General features: G+C 41.2%; 1 long non-coding RNA gene across 2 annotated transcripts; it reads left to right on the forward strand.

The window, feature by feature from the left end:
- Positions 1 to 1,341: 1,341 nt before the first annotated feature.
- Positions 1,342 to 22,119, forward strand: LOC118249205 (uncharacterized). Of its 2 annotated transcripts, none has more exons than XR_004778977.2 (3): positions 1,342 to 1,431; positions 16,746 to 17,483; positions 21,812 to 22,119. It is a non-coding gene; the product is annotated as an uncharacterized LOC118249205 (long non-coding RNA). The 2 variants fall into 2 exon arrangements; XR_007708190.1 differs by having other exon boundaries at positions 16,746 to 17,152.
- Positions 22,120 to 23,176: the final 1,057 nt, after the last annotated feature.

Below are 23,176 nucleotides of genomic sequence, written 5' to 3' on the forward strand. Positions count from 1 at the left end.
CTGCAGGCAACGGATAAATGCTGAACTCAGAAATCTCACTGTTTGGCAGATCCTCAGGGCAGTCATGGGTTTTTCCTCCTAGTCCTTACTCGACCCACTGATCTTCAGCTCATTTTCATCCCCGTCTGCCTCTTCTATCTCCTTGGCCATGCCCCTCATGCCATCCTTCAGATGGGGCCTGGTTCCCAACCCAGCCTGAGCTGGACATCCAACCCACCCTCCACTCTTCTCCCTCTCCCTCTCGGTTTCCCTCCCCATGTGCTCCTGTTCTCACCTTCCTCTGATTCACCTCCTTGCACAAGTTTCCAGCTCCCACCTAGGCTGGTGGTACTTAGCTCTCCGTCTGTGTGTGGCCGTGGCTGAATACTTCTTGCAGAATGGAGAAGAAACATTAGGAGATGTATTTCTATCAAAGAGATGAGTATAAGAGATATACAGAAACTACGTTTTTCTGTTGCTTTGGTGGCTGTAGGATATACATTCCACGTTTTACCCTTCCAGATATATATTTTTCTCATCTGGGAGGCACTGTCTCATGAAAAAAAGGCATATAACCCAATAGAAATTGAGTGTGGGATCTCAAGGACGCACTGGAAGACTTTGTGAGTTCAGAGTCATGAAAGCCATAAATGCTAATACAAGTGGTCCACCAGCACATATTCAAAGTAGAAACAAAAAAGGATTTCCCCACTGTGGCTCATGACTCATTACCTAGCTGTAGCCATGGTAGGCAGAAGAGCATTCTTGCAAGGCTCTATAAGCCCCCTGGGACTGCGGCAACACAGGGGAGTGAAACTGCTTCAGAACAAAACATATTTTAGGAATTAAATAACTTCGGCCCTTGTCCACAGTATAAACATTCTCCTTTTTTTTCTTTTCCTAATGGTAAGGGTAAAAATGCCAGTAAAATGTAGAAGTCTCTCCAGAGGGTCTACTTTCATGTTGCAAGAAGGCTCACACAGTGCAAAGAGGATGGCTGGAGGCCATTACCAGGGATAAGATAGATCATGCTGGATAGACTGTGCCCAGAGAAGTGGCATGGAAGGACCAGAAGAGAGAGAGAAAGTGATGAATGAAAGGGAAGGATGAAAATAACATTGGACTGGTCACATTTTTGAGGGAATGATCATTTTAACCACAGACTGTCAAATAACTGACTAAGCTAGAAACACTTTGACGAACATCCCAAATACAATACATTCCTGAGTGTTACCTTTGACTTCAGGCCTCTAAAATCTGGCGTTTTAAGAACAAATGGCAAGTATGATAACACATATAGCTAGATTTCCATCACCCCCCTTAATTGTCGTTGGCCTTTGAAACTCTAATAACAATTACTGAGTGTCTTCTGGACATCTGAGCTGCTAAGTCTCACTTTACTCCGCACCTATAAGCTACGTTCTGGGTAAAGTCTCACTGTCTTCTGGGTTGGTGATTGCCACCTTTCCTATTAATGTCTCCTATAGACTCCACTTTTTCTCCAGCCATTAATAACAGTGATTGTAAGAACAAAGAACTGGCTTGAATGTCATTCAGAGAGGCTCTCAGCCATGGGAGTTTTCCCCCAGCTCCATTTCAGGCAGCATCAGTGAGGGGTTAAGTATCTCATAGAGAAAGGACCACTATGTAGCAGGAGTGACTATTTTTGGATGAAATTGCCAGGATTCCCTAATCTAAAGAGGGTACAACCATTCTTTGTCTTTTTTTTTTTTTTTTTTAAACCTTGAATTTTCTGCATTGCCTGTTTGTTCGCTCTCTGGACACTGCCAGATATACATTTTTAAGCCCTCTTGGCTTTGAGACATCTTCTTTTCTGCCTTAATCAGTAGATACTTTGCTGGATATAATTATGACCGGAAACCCTTATGTGCATGTTAACATAGTTTGAAAATCAACTGAATATCTAGAGTTTGGGAGTTTTGGTTATAACTTACTATCCTCTCAGTGATTAACAGGCTATTCCACATTTGCCCACAATTCCACTAATCTTCTTGTAAATGCCCCTCCACATCCCCAGATTGTTTTGTCTTGCTTAGCTTTAACTCATCATGGCTTTTAACTCTCATTTTTTCCTGCTAGCAGTAACTTAGAGAATGTTCTTGTGTAGCTGCCACCTCTGTTTTCCATTTCCAGAACAGTTCATTTGTTAACCTCAGATTTTTTGAGCAGTCCCTTGTGAAGCCACATTGGCTTTTTTCGTGTTCTTTGCATATTTTTTTTTCTCAGAGGAATTTTAATCTGTTGCACCCTAAATTCTCATTTCTTATTAGAATTCTCCAGCTTGTTTTCACACCCTTGGATTTGAGGTACTTCTTCTCATTGTATCCAGCCCACTAAGACCCTAATTTAGCTAAGCAGTTAAGGATGTGCTTAATTTAAAGAATGTGTATAATCCTATCCCTGTTCAACAGAACACATATATCAACTGCTACTCCAATGGGACAAAGGCACATGCTGAAATTTACTGTAAATTTGTAAAAATGTCTGTTCCTGAAATCTAATCCTCCAGTCCTACTGCAGCACCTTCTGGCTCCTAAACAGTTTTTCTCAATTAAACAAAAGATGATTTTGTAATACTCAGTTGCTTTTATCCTTTCATTTTCATGGTACTTGTTACCTTCTGACCTTTAAGATCACTGAGTTTTTTACATCCCCTAGAGAGAAGTAACCGCATGTTTTACCATATTGGCATAACAGGCTATCATGCTCTTGCAAAGCAAGAGACTCTTTATACACAGTAAGCAAAATAAAGCTGACTTTCTAGACCTCCAATTTCTGACTTGATAGGATTTGCATTTGTGAAGGATCAACTGTGAAGGCTCAAACTTACATGGTTGTAAGGCTTTGTATGGGTGCAGAGAATGCCCAGAGACAATATGCTCCCAGACCAGGCTTTACCTTGTTTCCATAGTTAGGTGACTTTTTACTCTCTTGTAGAAAGTGACACCTACCATGCACATAGAAACATGTTTCCATGAGATGAAGGAGCAGAGAGAGACCGCACATGCCCCAGAGTGGTTGATCATCATTTCCATGCTCTCAGTCACTGCTCCCTGCAGTAATTTGTCCCCTCCTCATTGCAAGAATCAAATGAACTATCCTGAATGAAAGAAGTTGTGATTCAGTACCATAATACTGTCCTGGTGACTTTTTGTTTTCACCCCAAGCTTCAAAAACAGTCATATTTGTTCTAGTAGCCAAATGCAAATTGAAAAGAAATGGAAAAGAAGTGACAAGCAAATCTTTTCAGGATTGAGCTTTGCCTTATTAATTAAGGCTGATAAAGTAAGGATAACACTTAAGAATTTTGCACCTTGAGGCAATCAAGGAAGTCTGAGTCCTCACAGTCAATCAGACGCAGTACTTACAGCTTCATTCACTGTCTCCTAAGAAATATGTCACTTTGCTTCTTGGCTCCACTGTTGACTCAGAGAGGAACATGATTTCCAGGCGAAAAGCAGAACAGAACACAGACCTATTTGATTCCTGGCTTGGTATCTTGTTTTTGGCTTAAACAAAGCTTTGGTTTAAATTACTATTATTATTTTTTTGATGTTGTTGGATTTTGGAGGGAGGGGGTATGTAGTTTTGCCTCATTTTTCAGTATTATCTGTTAAAAGTATTGTGCAGCTTGATGCTATCACCCACACCCCAACAGTACTTTAGCACTTTATCACTTACTCCCTTTCAACCAGGAGAGGAATTTTTCTTGGTGTTAATAGAAGTGCAGTAAAGCGCTGCACAGGACCCCTCTGAGAGGAGAAGTACAGAGGGGTTAGTCTAAATTAGAGTTTGGGTGTTTTTTTAAACAAAAATAAAATATTTTATTAACATAGGAAATGATTCAGAAGAATTTGCAGTCTACAAAGCAGGGTAATGTCCTTCAGATGGTACAATTACCCAGACAACTGGAAAAACTTGCAATTGCACAAATAAGGCATACCACTGAAAAGCTGATAACAATGTAGGAAGTTACAGATAGGTATTGCTCATCTAGGCAAGGGTGAGCGTATTGCAATCAGCAGCCAAACTTAGACAACATGATATGTAACATATTAAATAAAGATGTTTAACGTTTCTTCATAATAAAGTAGAGAAGTCATAAATCACAAAGTACTGAATCCTTTGGGTACCACAATTCTACAAGTTTGAAGACAAAGAAGATATCAAGTTTCATTCTCGTCCTCATTATAATCTCTGTGTAGTAACCCTGAGGTCAGGGAGAGAGGTGAGAGTCTAAGGAGGTAAGCCTTCAATGGGGAAGGAGTGATTTCGTTTTAGACTGCAGTGATTTCTTAAAAGAAGATTCTGCTGCCTGAGTAATTTGGAGCCTTTTGCCTCAGAGATCTGAAATAACACTGTAATTGGTAATACATTAAGTAATTCAGGGATTATTTTGTAACTGAGACTGCCCTTTAAATTTATCCACTTTCCCTGTAAAATGTTCCCTTCCAAGAACTAATTACTGAGTCATTCCATTCCTGTGTCATGTAAGTACTGTTTCTTTCCATTTCCAGGGTTTTTTGTGTCTGCATGAACCATTTCTGTTTCTCCACACTAGCACACTTTGGCTACTCACAGAAAGGTAGATGGGACTATTCAAACTGACTGGCCATCTTGTGTCAGAGGGGAATTAGCAAACCCTGATAACTGCCTATTTGCTATCATTCACCTAATCATTTCCAAGTACTTTTGAGCCACGAAAGCTTTAAAATGTCTCACGTGGTTGGTATTTTTAACCTTCAGTAAGAGATGCAGGAACAGCTTAGCCACCGTGCTGTAGGTCATACAGGCAGCAATAGAGAGGGGCCCCAAAGAAGCTGATAAGGCTGCAGCGTTCCAGCCACTAGACAACACCACCTCCTTCTGGAAAGAAAAGTCAGCAACATGGTTTTCCAACGCAGGGAAGAAAATAAAATAAAATCACTGCAACTCCTTGAAAACAGTTGCAACACAGCCTTCTTCCCTGAGACCGGGGAAATAAAAAGTGAATTGGGAAATTCACCTTATGAGTCACATGCTATGTATTTCTACATTAAAATGAAAACAATGAGGTGTTTAGAACTTGTTCTAGAAGATAGAAGGACACATGAAGGATGTGCCCAGGGGCTCAGCTGGCCCGAAGAGCCTGTGTTTGAAGCAAGACCACGACTACGGAGAAATTGGGTAGGCACATGAACAAGCTTTTGCTGGTTGATCAAGATTGGGTCTGCTTTCTGGTTAGGTTTCACAACCCATGAGGCTGTCTCTGGTACCCAGCCTAGCCAGCGCAGGGAGAGCTGTACTGAAGGGTATGCGTGAGCACCTCATCCATCTGGTCTAGTGCCATAGTGAGGGATTTCCGAGAACACAACCTGGAGGCTGCTTTTGAAGTTTCAGACCTATGGGGAGACCAAGTGAGCAGATTGTGTCCAGAACCCAGAATGTATGGAGCTGAGATCATTACAGTGTCATTCCTACCACGGCGAGCACTGAAAGGAGTCCAGACCGTTATTGCATAAGAGTCAAGCGTTTTCCTGGCAGTGACAGCGAAGAATATGAAAATGTTGAAACTGAATTTATTCTCAGTTTCAACATCATCTCTCAGAAAGAGTCAACCAGCAATGGAATTTCACGGGGGAAAAGCTCCTATAAAACTAATAGCTTTTCACTCTCTCTCTGTCAGCAGATGATTAATTCCTGGTGCTGGAGGTGCATCTGAGTGACTTAGAAGAGCTCTGGAAGTCATGAGGAAGCAAGAGAGGTTTCGACAAAGGCTTAATCATTCTATTCTCAGGACTTGTTCCATCCAAATCTCCACTGAGTAGAAGCCAGCAAGAATTTTTCCTTAATAAAGGCAAAGGAAAACGTCAAGATAATCTTCGTTTGCATCTTGGGATCTCACATGAACAAGAAACTAAAGCAAGACAGATTAAAAATGATTATTTTTTTTTTTCAAAGTCAGATGCCTGATGTTAAGCACCTAAATATGTTTTTTGAAGCTTGTGTGTATATTCCTGGTGCCAGAACAAACTGGCTGCTTGGGGCCTCTGAAACGTATGCCACATAGACTGACACATTAATTTAGAGTCATGAATTTAATTAGAGTGACCCAAGTTAAAAAACTTTCACTAAACTATTCACCAGTGATTACAGGGGAAGAAAAAGAAAGGAAGGAAGGAAGGAAGGAAGGAAGGAAGGAAGGAAGGAAGAAAGGAAAGAGAAAGAAAGCAAGAAAGCAAGCAAGAAAGAAAGAAGAGTCCTATTTCTTCAATCTCCCTGTTCCTATGTTCTGAACAAAACAACACCCAAACACAAACCCTCACTCTGAAGCCCCAGCAAATAGTGGCATTTCTGAAAACGCATTCCCAGCCCCCTTCGCTAACTTGTGGTAGTCACTGCAAAGTAGCTCTCAATATTTGTGATACTCCTGTATCAAAAATAGTGCAGAATAATGGAGAAAGAAGCAGATATAAAGATATTTCCCAAGCAACCATTTATATCGAGTACCTTCTAAAAGCCCCCTGCGCTAGAGCTGAGAACACAGAGCTGAAAACATACCATACTTTATCACTCTCTTCAGAATTTAAAAAGTATTAAGAATACAATATAGATCCAGCATGTATGGACATAGATTAGAATATTGTAAATTTTTATTCTATTTACATATTTTATCATTTTTTAAACTGCCCTCCAAACATCTGGAAATTTTCTTTAAAAAAAAACAACACAGTCTTTTTAGCAAGCGGTAGAAGAGCCAAAGCTTTCTTTCCAATCAAAACATTCTCAAATACTGATTCCATTTTTTCCAAAATTTCATTAATATTTTTGAAAAATCCTCATGATCTTTCTTTCTTTCTTTTTTTTCCCCAAATAGAAAAGTTTGGTTTAAACAACACTGCCATTACAGACAGAGAAAGTCCTGCTCCTGAGGGAGATATTCAACAGTCCTCACACACATTAACCATTTTCTTTCTTCATTGTCCTTCATTCAGTCCATATGTTTGACTTCTGCAGTGGAAAAAGCAGGTGTCCCTCAGAACAAATTGCCTGAAGCACCTCTGGAGTAGCTCTACCTGACATATGATCTATACATGGAACCTGGTTGACATGCTATGGAAACAATAGCTTGTGATCACCTAATTAAAGACTGTATAATCATGCAAGCAACCTTCACTCAGCGCTGGAGGTTATACTAGGATGAGTTATCAAAACCATTTGTCTTACCGAGCTTACTTCCTTCACCTTGACCTTTTTGTTGCTATATTTGGTCCCATTTCTGCTGTTCCACCTAGAAGGTCTTCCTATTTTCCCCAGGAATATATTTCAGTCCTTCCCTCTGCAGACAATGCCTCCCAACTCATTTGATCAGCTCATGCTTTTAGCATGCTGTGACTTCTGATGACAAAGTTATCAATGGGAAAACTACACAGGAACGCTTTCCAGATGGCACAGAAGGAATGCCACAGCTTTCTTCCTCCAGCTCAGCCCTTGCCCTTTCTGGAGGCAGACCTGTTGCTTCTTCTTTAACCTGTTCCTTACCACTTGACAGTTTGTGTAGAAGTACCCATCTCCCTCAGATTATTTCAGTCTCCCACACAGCTCAGTGCTACTGAAACCCTGCTAGATTAAATCTCTATATTTTACTTCCTCTGAAAATGAATTGTCTTGTCAAAGAAGTATCAGCTAACCTCGAAAAATTCATCTTTGATAAACTCTTTTTTTTGTGTGTGTATGTGTGTGTGTGTGTTGTGGGTTTTTTTTAAGTAAATTTTCTACTTGCCTTTCTATCTCTGTTCTCTCTCTGTTTTTTTTTTTCAAATCCTTGCATACTACGGAGGTCACACTAATAAACTGCCCAGATGATTTTTTCCTTACTTCAGTAGAGTGTGCTACAGGCATTATCCCCCAGTCATAAATTGCTACCTTTGAATTAATTGAATATTGAAAATCCTTTCTACCAGACCTGCAATTTCCTGTGACAGATCTCAGACTGTTATGACATAGACATTAGCCAGCTGCTCTTCCACCACAAACATGTTCATTTGTACTTCTATAGCTACTCCTGTCTACATTATAACATATAGCCTCATCATAAAATGAAAGTAAAGTATTCTTTAGTTTGAGGTCATACTCAGACTACTTTGATCCTCATTCCTTTAACTGAGGGAAGAGGGGATTTCTTTTGCCCCAGCTTCTAAACAGACTCAAGAAATATACTCATTTTGGAAATGATCTTGACAAATGGTTGTGCACGTCTTCTAAGGGTTCAGATTGGCCACTGATGGCAATGACCACACCTTACATTGTGTTATGTGGCAGGAAGGCCCTACACACAAATGCTCCAATCTGAAGCTTTTTTTCCCCCCAGAATTGCCCTAGAATAATAATCTAAAAATAACATTTGGTCCAACAGAGAAATTAAAACATTGATTTCAGCTATCAATGTATTTGACATTTTGAGCATTTATGTCAATAAAGACTGACCAGAAACCATTTCAATGACTATCTACCTAACCTGCTGTAGCATCCCCAGAAGAGCTCCATCTGAGTAGAATAGCCTGGCTTGCTGACATGCCTGGGACCGAACCTGGTGTTTCTGCAGAGCACTTCATCCTCTTCCAGCTCGCCTGAAGCAAACTCAGACAGCACTGTGCAAGTGGTATAGCCCAAACCCACCCATCACCTAGCAGACAGGAAAAGCGCACACAGCAAATATAGGAAAAGTAGAGACAATTTAATGATTATTTTATGTTTCTCATGGGAAGAGCCATAGACAGCTATTCATTAAATCCCCAAAACTGTCTTCCAAATTTTTCTGTTTGAATATGTAAGGAAGATCCTCCCTTCTCTGTCTCAATCTCCTTCCATCCTCACCATGCCAAAACCCCAGATCAAGCTGCATTTAAGCAATATACAAGGAGTAATTTCAATCCACTTAATATGTGTAACCAAATAGCTCACTACTCAGTGTATTCCAAAGTTTGGGAATGCTTGCGAAGCTGCCACATAGCTTTCAGTGCAATGCAGAGCTCTGAACTGCCAAACTGGAGGTTTTTGCCATTAAATTGAGGTCCAGTGTGTCACAGAGTACACATTGTTTTGCCTAATTAGAACCTGGAAACAATTTCTTTTATTTTTTATTTATTATTTTTATTTTTTGTAGAACTGGTGAGTAACCACCAAGAGACCAGATTCACTTCTCCACATTAGTACTGAAAGAGATTTTGACAGTGGGTTTGGCCCTCTAAGAACCGTCTGACCTATGATACCATCTCCGCTCCTAATTTCCATATATTAAATTTAATTTTAAAACAGCTGAAATGCAGGATGCTTTTTTCCTCACATCACCCCTCTGAGGAAACCATTGCTTTTAGCTTCCATAAGGATTTTATGAAAGACTGAGAGAGCAAGACGTCCCCATGACAACCTCTGTAACACTGGTCAAAATGGCATATTTTTAGCCAGTGCCCAGCACATTTTATGTTTAAACTAAACACTATGTCTGTGAGCCATATACCCATGACAGATGCTTAATTTGGCAGCAACATGACAGTGTTCCCAGGTGCTACATGCTACAGCAGAGCTGGCAGCAGGCTTTTGTGTCAGGACCTTCTTGGCACAATCACCTCCAAGCGTTCCATCCCTCTAATGATTTTGATTGCCTCTCTCTGCATCTTTTCTAACTTCATGATGTACTTTTGACGAGCTACACAGCCTACTTGAGATGCAGCATCAAGTGGGAATTTGGTCAGGGGGAAAAAGGGATCTGACTTAACAGATTTGTGGAGTAAAGTAGTTGTAAATAAGCATATGCAAATGTGAATGCAGTAATAGATTTGTCAGAGCTTACTTCTCTCCTGTTGTTGCAAACCTTGCAACAGAGCATGTTTTTTTGGATTGGTAAGGTATACCTTCTGGTCATGAGCTGTACAATCCTAATGACCAAACAAACCAAACTGGGTCAGTTTAATCGCTTGAGCTCTCCTCGGACAGGCTTCCTGATTACAAACAATAAGCACCTCTTCACTAGGAAAAAGACAGAGGAGTCATAAACGAGCATACAGAAGCCATGGGCTAAACCGTCTTATTAAAATGTGTTAAGCCTGGCTAACATACGTTATCAAGAAGAGCCATCCCCCACTGGCCTCAGACATCCTGGAAAAGGGATGCCCAGTGGGCTTCTCCTCCCAAGGTGCTCCCCACCTCCCCTCACCAACACCCCTCTAAGGGTGCAGGCAGGGCTGCCGTACAGGCAGAGGGACAGACCCAGATGGCAGTCGGACACATCAACCCTGTGGTGAAGCAACCTAACTACAACTGCCACCAGGCAACAACAGGAGAATACCCTAAACAAAACCTTTTTTTTTTTTTTTCCTTCTGGCATGGCAGTCCATATTTTGTGAAATACTGGTAATTTGCAGGGCAAGCAGACAGCTTTTTTTTTGGTCAAAAACACAGTATTTTTTCAAAAAGCAGGTTTTAGTGAAGAACATTTGACCAGACCTTCTTCCAATTTCCTGCTCAGAAAAGCCTGTCTCTCTGTCGTTGCCCCTGGACTCACATATGCCAGAGACTTGTGACTTGGAGCCACCTCTCACACTGCTTTCTAGCTTTGGTCTTGTCAGCAGAGAGGAACAGAGATATGCAAAGAGAGAGAGTAGACAGAAAATAGAACCCTTTAAAAAGAAAAAAGAAATAATGAATACGCACAGGCAACTTAGAAATGGATTACTGCAAAATGATACTGACAGATGTCCTCAGAAATAGCCCATGGTGGGGAACTGGCTAGTCATACAGAGCTGGCTCTCCTTAGTCCCAACTATTGAGCTGTTTTGAAGCTAAAATTGCATGAAATATTTTCCTAACTTTACTTTTCCATGTATATAATAACTATCCACACCACAAGTGTGTTTCACAATTGCAAAATGGGAAGAGGAGATATACACAAGACACTCTGTATTAAAATGTGATTCATGCTATGAAAAACAAATGAGAGCCCTGGATCTGACCTAGTTGTGAAGTAATTTCAAGTGATAATAAGACACCAATGATGAATTTGTTAAATCTGGAGTACATGTGGAACTCATCTGAAGCCTAGAGCCCCAAAATAAATACACTAATTTCAAAAGTGATGCAATGTGACATTTGGCCCATAAGCAACTTGCAGAGGACAGTCTAGCCTGCAACTATATTTTTTGTAGACATAAGTTTGGGAAATTTTTAATGCATATTAATATTTCTTGTTTACATATTTGTTCAGTGAGACAGCGTTCTCTTCCTCAGTTTAGAGACAGCAGAAGTCACACTGCTGGGTATAGTACAGTGTCTACCCGCTCTAGATGTTACACACAAACAGTGTATGAGTCTTTTAGCTCAGAAGAAAGACAAAGACAAAAGTCTGGCTTTATGCACATGATAATTATTATGAATCAATCTAGCGTTTCTAATATTTAATATCATGTTCAAAAAACGGCTCGGTCCAATCTGTACTATAATTGAGTTGTCAATATGTCCATAACAGGCCTAAAGCAGTTAATCATCTGAAATCTTTTCCAGCACTGCATTTCTATGATTTCATCCCAGCAAGTATGTGCTGCCTTGTTCTGAATCAAGCTCCAATGTGCCCAGCATGTCCTTCATAGATTCTGTCTAATCTCTTCTTGAAAGACCTCAGTGACAGCAATTCGGCTACTTCCCAACAAAGCCTGTTCCAAAATATAAGCCTTCTGGATATGTCTACACAGTATCTCTGTTTTCCATCTACTACATATTTTGTATTTATAGTTCTTTGTAGTTCTTTGCAATATTCATTACTTGTTTTTATGGACATGATTTTGCAATAATTTAGCCCATTCTCGTACACTGAGTTCTGCCTATTCACTGGGTAAGGAACTTAGGGCTCTAAGATGGACTTCTTTATTCTGTTCCCAGAGCTAGGAGCATACAAGTCAGGAGCAGAGATGCTGCACTTTGAAGGACTCTGGTGGACCTGGACATACGTGCTTCTGGTCAATGAGGCTCATCTCTATATAAAACTTATTTCAGAAGAAGGTAGAGCTTGAACCAAAATTATTCTCTGATAACTCTTTGGCTAGGCAAACCTTTGGTGGCTAAAATAGAATATCAATTTGCATCAGTTTTCAGAGCAGGAAATCTAGATGCATCCTCCTCCTCATCAACAATATAATTTACTGTCAGTCTGCTTGCTGCCAGTTTTGTTTCTAAAAGGTTTTAGCTTTACGTAACTCAAGAACATTTGTCAACTTTTAACAGAAACTTTGTTCTCATTGTACAGCCAGCAGCTGAAATATATGAATATTGCCATGTAATATAGATAATGTCTAAAGTCAAATCATTTTCTATTCCGTAGTTTTTGCTTTGTCTACACAGCATCACTTCTTTTCTTTCCCATAGCCTAATACTAAAGTGCAAGGTAAGAGTTAATATGTCCTTTTATGCCAAACACTGATAATTTGTCGGTAAAGGAGGAGGAATACAGATTTACTAAGGAGGCAGATGACAGACTCTAAAGTAGTCTGACAATAAAAGAAGAAGATTCTAAATTTTCAAGGACTTTTTGGAAAGTTATTTTAGATGGCCCAATGCGAAGAGAAATCAGGAAGCAGGAGGCATATGTTACATTGCAGCCATTCACAGCACAAGGCAACACAACAGCCTAAGGGCAATGAGAAAATTTTTATACTGCTGAAGTGGTTCACAAGTCCTCCAGTAAAATATTCCATGTCAGGACAACAGCCTGACTTGTTGGCCTCTGCTGATTCATACTCTTTCAAGTTAATGCTGAAGACAAAACAACTGAAAACAAAGTTTTGACGTGTACTTAGTTGTAAACCCATGACTGTCTGGCCAAAACCCCATGCAACTCTTACTAAAAAAAAAAGAATTTGTTACCATTACTCCCTTACATTTACCTTTCTCTCTGAAAATAATATGTTACTGCTGAGACTTAAATTCCAGATAAGCTTCTGGAAGGGTTTTCAGGCTAAATTCACTTTTTTTAATATTCAAATGCATGCTATGTAATGAACATGGGACATAACCTAAAACTCTCAGAAAAAAATAAAATCAATTTAATCTTAATTAACTAACCTATAGCAATCATTTTCTTATGAGCACTTTTAGGAAATGAAAACCTGTCTGAAAGAAATGTTTCCATTGATTTCATAAATCAGGAGACACATTAACTTTAACATCATCTCTGAAGACTTGCCATGCCTGTAATCAGCCATGTTAGTAAAAAAAAAAAAAAAAAAAAATCCCTACCCACAGATACTTGATAAGCACAGCTATTATAAATATGTGGTTCCACATTTACAAAGAATATCACACAAGACAATCAAGCATTGTGTTGCTCCGTCACCCCCTGAAAATCTCTCTGTTCTAGAAACATTAATATTTCCTTCCTATAAAGAATGGCTCAAAACAAATTATAATTCCAGTCCATATACTGATGAAGTTTCAGAACAAACAGATTTAGCACTGAAAGGGCTGAGGAAAGGCAAACAGTATGTTTCACCCTCATCTATATTGAGTCTCTTCTATTGTAACTTAGTATTGTAAAAAAAATTAAAAATTTAAAAATCTGATGCACAAATTACATTTCCATCCATACAAAGATCACTTTACTTTGCCAGAAGAATACAGAGAAGACCAGGTAAATGAAAAGCAGCCCAGCATTTATATATGAAGTCTAACTGTCTCCTTTCTTCTTGTCAATAACATGAAGCTTCTGAATAATACCTGAAGACACATTTTTTATAACACAAAGCCCACATGTATGCCTGTCTCTACATAGTTGTTTGCATTTCTATTATTATGACATATACCGGGGTAGGAGTCAACGTCCCACATGCAAACATCAACTTCACATCCTCAGTTACAGTGATGTGTGTTAAAAAACTGGCCTAGGCTCAGTATTACCCCTGCATCTCCACAATCACTACATCAGAACTGCAAGCCTGGTCTCAAGGTGACCACTCTAAACCACTTCACTGCGTAACATCCTCACAGCTACCAACATACATTTACCAAAGACCCCACCGAGAGGGTGCAAAGAGGCTCACATTAGTTTAAATTTCATAGGCATTTTCTGCAAGATCTGCAGACTCCTCATGAAGTCCAGAAAGCATAGAGTGCCCTGAAGCAGGACAACTACCTAGCAATGTGCACTACCCTCCCAATGGAATGGGATTATCCCCTCCGGACACAACCTTTCGTACGAGGCCCACTGGAGCAGGATTCGAGCTGCCCTGTCAACGTTGGGGCTTCTTACGGTGCTGCCTTCTGCCTCACAGGCACAGCCACCACGAGGTGGACAGACTTTGCACGTGTCTAATAAGTCAACATTATGATGGCAAAAGTTCACCCAATGCCAAGAGCTCCAGCAAAACCGTATAACACTTCATTTGTGTGCTAAAAGCTCAATAGGGATTTAAATGAATTAGATCCTTGTGCACAAGAGAAAGTTAACTCTTGCTGAGGAAATATTTTTTATCAGTAGGGCAGAATTAGAGAGGATATATTTCTTGGGATGCAGTTTCATCTGAATGAAAATTAAATGACTGACATACCCTGTCTCCGTAAGTTTCTTTTTCATAATTTATTTCTTCTCTTTTGTTTTATGAGCACACAGTGCCGCCAGGGTCTTCTTTTTCTTCTGGGTAGCAAAACCAAAGATAAATTCTAAAAACAGAAGAAATAAATAATATTTCAGAACACTCAAATTCAAGGCTCTCTCTCTGGTTTCACTTGAAACAAACAAACAAACAAACAAACAATAAATAAATAATAATAATAATAAACTTGTTACGAAGTACAGTAGAAGTTTGCCAAGTCTCTTTAATGACCCAGAAACTGGTTATGATGTACTGAATTTTGCAAGTTAGTAAATCTGCCCACATACACGACCACAAAACAAAGCGTTAGGACTGTTAACAACAGGATTTTTGTTCAAAATTATTTAGATCCAATGGCAGGGTGATTCCTAGGTAAATTTTTTGGTGGCTAACTGGATGACACCAACAGCATATAAATAAATTACTTGTAGACACCACCAGATGTTTCTTCAGTGGAAGATTTCTGCCAGGCATGCTGCAGAGGACTCCACTGTCACCCCTGGCTCTCAGAAAACCATGGTGAGACCAGAGGGCTGCCATCTCCTCTTACCTCATCAGTACTCATCTCCTCTGTACTCGTCAGTATAATTGTGTATGAAAATAATTGTCCTTTTATGCTCACTTATGGAGCAGAGCAGGACAAAGTCAGGAAAGTTGCTCTCAGACATATCATCCTTGTTTTTCACTAGCACAAGGCATAAGCAGGACCTGACCCAAAGTCATCCCAAGCCAACTGATATCCATCCACTCAGTTCCCCTGGCTTTTGCGTGGGACTAAACACAGAGTAGCATAAAACACAGCACCATTATTTTTCACACACCAGTACACTGACAAGAGGTCACAACTGTTTTAAAGACACTCTTGCTGTGCCTACCAAAACCAAGGGGTCTTAACCATAAGATATGACTGAATTTGGAGGGAAACAGGTTGGAAAATGAAAATATATTTGCTATTGAAAATCTATCTTTGCTAACCAAGTTTTTCTTGCTTTCTTATTTAAGTGCTTTGTGTTTCCCTTGTCAGGAAGCACCAGACCTTGGGAACGGACGTGTCCTTGGGCAGACTCATGATTTGTGATGTTATTTCTGCAGCCTCTGCGGGTCTTCTTGACAAATTTCTGTCTGAATTGTATTCCTTTCTGAAAGAAATATGCTTGTAAGTCAGTCAGGGTTTACAAATATCTCACCAAGTCAAGTGAAGTCCAAGTGGGTGAAAGGCAGTTTTATTTTCCTGCTATGAATTTTTCAATCACACCTATTTTTACGTTAGCAGGGGAAACTGCCGTGATTTAATAACTACAAGCCATTTAACAAACATGAACTCAAACAAGTACTTGTAAAGAATAAAAACAAATGCTTCACTCCAAAAGGTATGTTTTCCTTTCAAACATGTCTTCCGTTAGAATAGAAGAATAAATTTAACTGATTTTTACATGATTTTATTTTTTTTTAACAAAAAGTTATTCCCTCCCTCCATCCCAGATGGCTAGATGTTGACTCAGTGCAAGGAACTTGGGAGGTTATACAAACAAGAACCTAGTTTGACAATCCATTATAACTTGGCTAATACCCCTCTGTTGCCAATAACCAAGTCTCTGCTAACACTTTCATTCCTTTCTTTCTTATTTTTGCTGAGTACATTGCGCTCTGGTCAGCTGAATCACCAGAACCTCTTTTCTTTTCTTTCAACAGGGTCCTTTCTTTTAAAGCCTCTTATGGGAAAAATACTTATTTCTCAAATGCAGCACTTGAAGGGGTTTGCTTCTTGCAGGTGAATTTGCAGAAATGCTGATTTTAACAGCAGTGGCAGGCATGGTTTTCCCTCTGCTCCCCCACTTCCAAATGGCAGCGCCATGCAGGGAACCTGTGCCCAGCTGTGGCACCCAGCTCCACAGGTCTGCCCCCCAGCACTGCTTGATCAAAAATCCCAAACTGCAAGCTGATCTTAACAGAGATGCCAAAGTCCTGAGTCTGCCTCATACATAGTGCCTCAGTCCTAGCGGAAAACCTCCAAATAAAACAATCCTGCTAATTCAGACTTCCTTATAGGCTTCTTTATGGAGACCTGAAATACAACTTTTAAAGGGGCATTGTTTATTTTAAATTATTATTATTTTTGGTTTGCAGGACGGGGGGCACAGCATCAGCCTGCTGGCTCAGCTTCTCCAGAACCTGAATCCAGGTTCTCCCGGGGGAAGCCTTGGAATCCCATCCAGACACGTGGCAGCACAGCAAAACAACAGTCCAGGCATTGATTCACAAGCTGCGTGGTCTCGTATGGAGAACACAGAGTCCCACACTGGCACCTGCCTGTCAGTCTAGGTGGCTCTGGAGAGGCTTTGGCACAGCTGCCCCACGCAAAGGACAAGTTCCCAGGGTCTGCCACCCCAGGAGCCGCGTCTGCAAAGGAGCCCGCCAGGGCACTCCAGCCCAGCGAAATCCAGCTTTGTGGTCTGGAAACCTCCAGAACAGGCTCTCGAAACATATGGTGTTATTTTCACGGCACTTGACATTCTTCTAGGATAGTTCAAATGGTACATTCATGTTCCCAAAATTATGTCACTGCTTTCTGCATTTAATGGCTATAGTTAATCATCGCTCACAGCTCTCCCCTGTTCCTCTTTCCCTGCGAGAGCACCACGAGACGCCTCCAGCTGTGCATACTTCACCCAGAGCTGCCTTGCACGCTTTCTTTGCTCCCACTCTCGTGTCGTCCCACAGGGCTTGGGACTCATGAAAAAACATGCAGTGGGGGGGGGGCACGCAAGCCCTGCTCCTGCCAGGCAATGCATTTCCCCATGCTGATCTCCAAAGCATGTCGGAGCCGTGCATCTATCAGCATGCCTCGCCTCATGCTGGGCTAAGGTAAGTAAAGCTTGGCAGGTTTGCATTTCCCTGCAGAGCATTGCTACTGCAGGCGGGAGTCCCTCCCAAGCTGATGAATGATGACTTCTCCCGGTTGGGGTCTCTTTGATGGAGCAGAGCAGGACAGAATAAATAAACTCGCCTCTGTGGGAATCAAAACACTTCTGAAGATTTTGTAAGCTGAAGTTGAATACAGGAGCAAGGGTAACATTTTGAAGAGATCCTAGATGTCCAGGGGAGAAGCTTTATTTATCAGAGAAGTGGCTTAGGAGCTCTGAAGCTTATTCCTACCAAAGCCCTCAGATATAGGGTCTTAAATCGCTTAAACCCCTACAGTCCATGTGGCAGGAGGGGCAACTCCCAGACACACCGGTGGTGCTGGGGACCACACTCCATGGGGCTGTCAGCCGGACAGGATGTGCTCCTAACTGCGTGGGCAGAGCAAGTGCAACTCTTGCTGCAAAATAACCCAAAAAGGACCTACCTTGTGAGGCACCTCTGGCACTGTGGAGAAGAAGAGTGGTCCAGCTTTGGACAGTGGAAGCATCCTAAAGGGTGAAGAAAGCAGTGGTGGAGCCAAGCGGTCAGGGAGCCAGGAGACGTGGAGGGAGCCAGTGGAGAGAGCAGCATCCAATTCAGCAAATCCCTTAAGCATGTGTTTAAGTGCTTTGCTAAATCAGGACCACAGGGCGTCCACACAGATGGCCCTGGCAGATCTCGGGCTATCTGCTAGCACCCCATGAGGTGAAGAGGGGCAGCTCAGTGCCCTACAGCGACGGGTAGCGGCAGGCGAAGACAGCGTGGGGACACGGGCAGAGCCTGCAGCCTGCTGTAGCAGAGATAGTCTGCATCCAGAGGGCTGGTCCTCAGAGCAGTTCACTTCTGTGGACAGTCACATTGAGTTATTACCATGCAGTATCTTTTCCCTTTTGCCATGTATTTTTTTTGTGTGGGTTGTTTTTTTTTTTCCTTCCACCCCCCAAGGTTGTTTATTTCAAATTTCCCATCTCCACTCTCGATGGTGGAAAAGCTGTAGCCTACATGTGTTGTGCAGATCCCTGGGCCCACCCCCCCCCCCCAAGGGTTTCAACAACAATCGGTTGTTTTCTGTACAGCAAGAGGGATTACAGCCCTGTGGTATCTTTCCGCATTCTTTGAAATCTTCCCCTCTCTCGGGGGAAGAATCTGTTTCTGATGTTAATGTGGTGCTACGTGTTTGTAAAGCATTCTGGTCCTGCCTGCTGTCACCACAACAAGATGATAAATTAAGAGTTTAATTTCAGTTTAATTTGCACATGCAGATTAACAAAGGCGGAGGACAGGGCAGGGAAGGACAAAAGCAACACTAATATCTCTGCCTCACTCACTTCACTCATGTGTGTCTCTGGGGGCTGTAATTGCTTTGTCCTAGTGTTGATACACAAAAAACAAGAAAATTGAAGATTTAATAGAGTCAGTATTATTTTGACCCAGATATTATTGAAGGAGAGAGTTTAGGAAAGACTTCTTGGCAGCAGAGCTAATGCAAATCCTTCCCATTGGCTTTAAGTTTCTCCCCTTCACTCTCAGTGCTGCAGAAAGCACCATGTGCTGCCTTTCTGAGGTATGCTCTTAAACCTCATTGATGAAGGGTGGTGGATAAACAGCTACCCCAGCGCTGAGTGGATGGGAACGCAGACGTCAGCAGGCCCTCACAATGTGGGCACGAGCCCTCCCAACAGGCTCTGAAGGAGACAACCCCGCTGGTGCTGGAAGCACACTGCTCCCCTGCCCCACAGCCCTTGGGGAGCTGAGAGGACACTACTTCCAGCCATGGTCCCATTCACGGTTTCCACGTGGAGAGCTGGCCTCATGGATCTTCTCAGGCATAACCTTTGTGGAGACACAGGTGGAGGAGAGCCAGGCTGAGGCCTTGTGGTGACTCCTTTTGAAGGCAGCTCCGTGTGTCCACTTGCCCCACAGAGGAGACCCCAGTCCCAGGTCTGCTGCAGAGAGGAACAAAAGGGTGTGAGGAGGAGGAGGAAGGGCTCTGACAGCAGAAGGTGCTAGGCAGCCCATAAGACCTTAGGAGACAGGGTTGCCCGAGCCCTCCTCCATGTTTCATCCCCAGAGCGGTGGCTTTGGCTCTTCCCCTTTCCCACCAGCCAAGGCAGTAGGGACGCTCCTCAGCTTGGGGTGGAAGCAAAGCACAGCAGTCAGGTGCTGAGCTGCTGTGTAGGCCCCACGCCACACCTCTTAAAAGGAAGAGATATAGTCAGAAAATGTTATAAAGAAAATGACCAGAATGCAGACCCCTCGGATCTCGGCATGACAGCTTAAATGGACAGAAGTGTTAGAAATGGAGGAGCCATGTCTTGGCTGCAATGTATAAAAACTGTGCTAGGCATCAGGAACTTTTCAAAGAGTGCTAATTTATAGATGCTTTTCTAAGGAGGACAAGTGAGTATATTACTTTTCTTTTAAAGTGCAGCTGCAACAGCAAACCACACGCACGCTGTAGGTTTTATAACCTTGCTAATTTTCCATAAGTCTTGGGAGCTATTGGTGGTAACTATAAAGTTATTTTGTTTCAATCTAAGAAGAAAAATAAAATTAAAAACAAAAGGATTTGTTTTCAGAGTACAACTAATGGCTGAACTAAAGAGGTATCGACTGATCTCCACAGAACAGCCAGCAATAGCAGGGAGAATATTGTATATAATTTACTCAGCATTCAACTCAATGAATTGGATTTTTAATTTTATTCCCATCCATATCAATGGGAAAACTGGACACAAAGTGTGCAGGGACAAATGACAACCTAAGGAAATGCCAGATGAATCAGTAACCATTTTGGCTGCATGCAGAAAAGCTGTAGCCATCAAAAGAGAGATCCTGGGAGTATTGCACTGGATGAGGTACTCGCATGGAGAGGAACCAACTCCCAGCTCTGCTACACATTTCCTTGCATTGATACTCCCACTTGTAAAACAGGCAGCTACAATATAAGTTCAGTGAGGTGTGCAGGAAACTCAGATACTGCGGTAAGGAGGAGCACGTAGATACCTAGACTGAAATCCTCATCTTCTGTTCCCATCACCACCTAAAGCACCTACCAGCCATTTTATTTTATGCCAGCTCTCAAGGTTTGTAATGATGCTTCTGTCCCACAGGAGAGGAAAACCAAGTCTGGCATGGCATCATGCCAAAATTGCTCAGCATCAGGGTACAGTGTAGAAGACTTAAGTCCATCTTCCGATTTTACCAGCAATAGAGGAAGCTTTTGATTTGAGTCAAGAAGAGTAGAGCTCTGACTGCAAGTTTGCCTAACTACCTGTGGAAAAGGGGTAGGAGCAGCTTTCTCTGCAACTAAAACATTTGCAGGGGGCATAAAATGAAAATCTACTCAAGTTCTAACCACAGTCCACATTTTTTAACAAAATATTTTAGCCATACCTTAAAATGAGACAAGAGGAGAAGTCTGCACAGAAAGGTTTATATTTAACAGACTGAAAACGGAACTGAAGATTTTCTCTCTTCCACTTCTCTGCAATTTTGTTTTTGCTCGATGGTTTCAGAAAAAAAAAAAAAATCACTGTCAAACCCCTATGGAGGTCCAAATGCTGCTCATGTTCCAAAATCACCGGGAGAGCTCACATAATAAAATATTTGTTGGAAAGGCACCAGGGCATATTAAGTATAGGGAGGCAGCCTTAACTCTCACTTTCCATACTTTCATGTGCCTGAGTCAGAACCTTAATGTTATTTGAACTGTATCCATACTGTGGATTTAACTTAAAACATTTCTTCACCTATCCAACACCTTTTTTTTTTTTTGTCCCACGTGTTATTATCTCATTAGTTGAGTTATTTTAGCTTCACTTAGCATGCAGGTGATATTGCCAATTTGCTACCTAGTCATAAAACTATGTATCCTTTTATTGTCATTGGAGTTTTACAAAATATGTGCTAATACTACCATCCCAAGATATATTTTACTAGCTGAAGAGTACATAATTAAGCATTTCATTACCATAATAAAAATGAAACTGTATGAAGAGAAAATTGTAGATTTTTGTATGCTATTCTCATTTTGTGCAATATTATTCTAATTTTCATTTGCTTCTGATTCTATATATAACCTGATTAGCAAACATCACATGAGAGACTTAAAACTAAATGGTCTGGAAACGGGAAAAGGAGTTAAGTAAGTTCATAATGGCACCCAGAGATCTGCCAAAACAGTTTTTAAACTGTTCCCGACCAAGGTATAAAAATCTGTGGCTAGCTATACTCATCAGCACAAAGGCAGTGATATCATCAGCTTGTTAATATATCTTCCTTTTTAGGGCCACCAGCGGTCAAGAAGAAGATTCAGCGTGTTGGTTTTGTTCCATAAATACTTATTAACAGAAGCACCCAGCAGAATGAGGGAAGAACATTAATATCCAGGAATGAGTCCATGTTGCAATGAAACAGCAGCAACAGAAACAAAGGCTATACACTGTTTTGTCCTTCAACCAAGCAATCACCCTCTGGCTCACAGAGAAAACACAACTCATGAAATGAGTGTCCTGGTAAAGCTCTTGAGAACCTTCTGCTTTCTGCCCCGTCTTAAAAGACACCAGAATTTCCATCTTTATACATTTCCCTTACTTCTTGTTTAGGGAATACTTTGTGTAAGTATTCCTTGTAAAATGTGTTGATCCTGAGATATTTCAAATAAATATGCTGGTTTTATTACATGTTAAGATTTGTTAAATTATTATTATTGCTCAGAGCCCAAGAGTTTAGGAGCCCAAGAGTTTCAGGTGAGTTTAGCATGAAAGCTTAGCATACACAAAAAGAAAGTCAGAAACATGCATGATAAAAGTTGAGAATGCTGACTAGAAGCTATATGGTCATTCACTGAATTCACAGAAAACCAATAATCTTGTTAAATTTTACAAATGAAAACTCAGTATTCTTGAGTTAGTCAGTGCGGCTCATGATTCATGTTGGCTAATTCCTGTCTTTCATATCTAACATGGAAAGCTTTCTGAACTTTTTTATATTCCCTCCGTCTGAAAGAGAGTGCTGCTGTAGCACACATGAAATAGGTTTCCTAGTCTACAGCATTCACTTTATATTCAAAAAAATACTAGTTGATAAAAGAGGACAACATAACATCAGGTGAGATGACAAGTAATGAATCGGCTATATTACTTCACAGAGAAGACTTTCTGTGTGCACATTGCTGAATTTTCAATCACAGTTAATTTACTTAATAGGACTGGAGAAATAATACGCAAAAACACATTAGCTCCTCTGACTCTGTATGAGATATACAGACAAAAGACTCTTTGCACCAGCCCCATGAAAAGAGACAGTGAGACTGAGCCATGATGACTGAATTCAGCAAAGATCCGAGTAAAATTAAGAAGAAAATATCTTGCAGTGTTGGAGTGTAACGGGGGAGGGGGCTTCAAAATAATTCAAAAAGACAGGCCACGTATTATTGGTCTTAAAAAATGTGAGTCCGGTCTGCCAACTCAGCTCTGCTGAACAGTAACTGATAAAATAGGGTCTTCAAGTGAGCAGCAACTAACTTCTGGAGCTTACTACTGCTCTAACGCACCTTTCTGTGTGCATACCATGCACTGGAGTTCGTCTCAGGGAAGCTGCCCACAGCTGTACACAGCACCCCTATTTCCAAACAAAGAAACAAAAAGGAC

This window comes from Cygnus atratus, chromosome 4 (assembly GCF_013377495.2).
Source record: "Cygnus atratus isolate AKBS03 ecotype Queensland, Australia chromosome 4, CAtr_DNAZoo_HiC_assembly, whole genome shotgun sequence".
In the NCBI taxonomy this organism is placed as follows: Eukaryota; Metazoa; Chordata; class Aves; order Anseriformes; family Anatidae; genus Cygnus; species Cygnus atratus.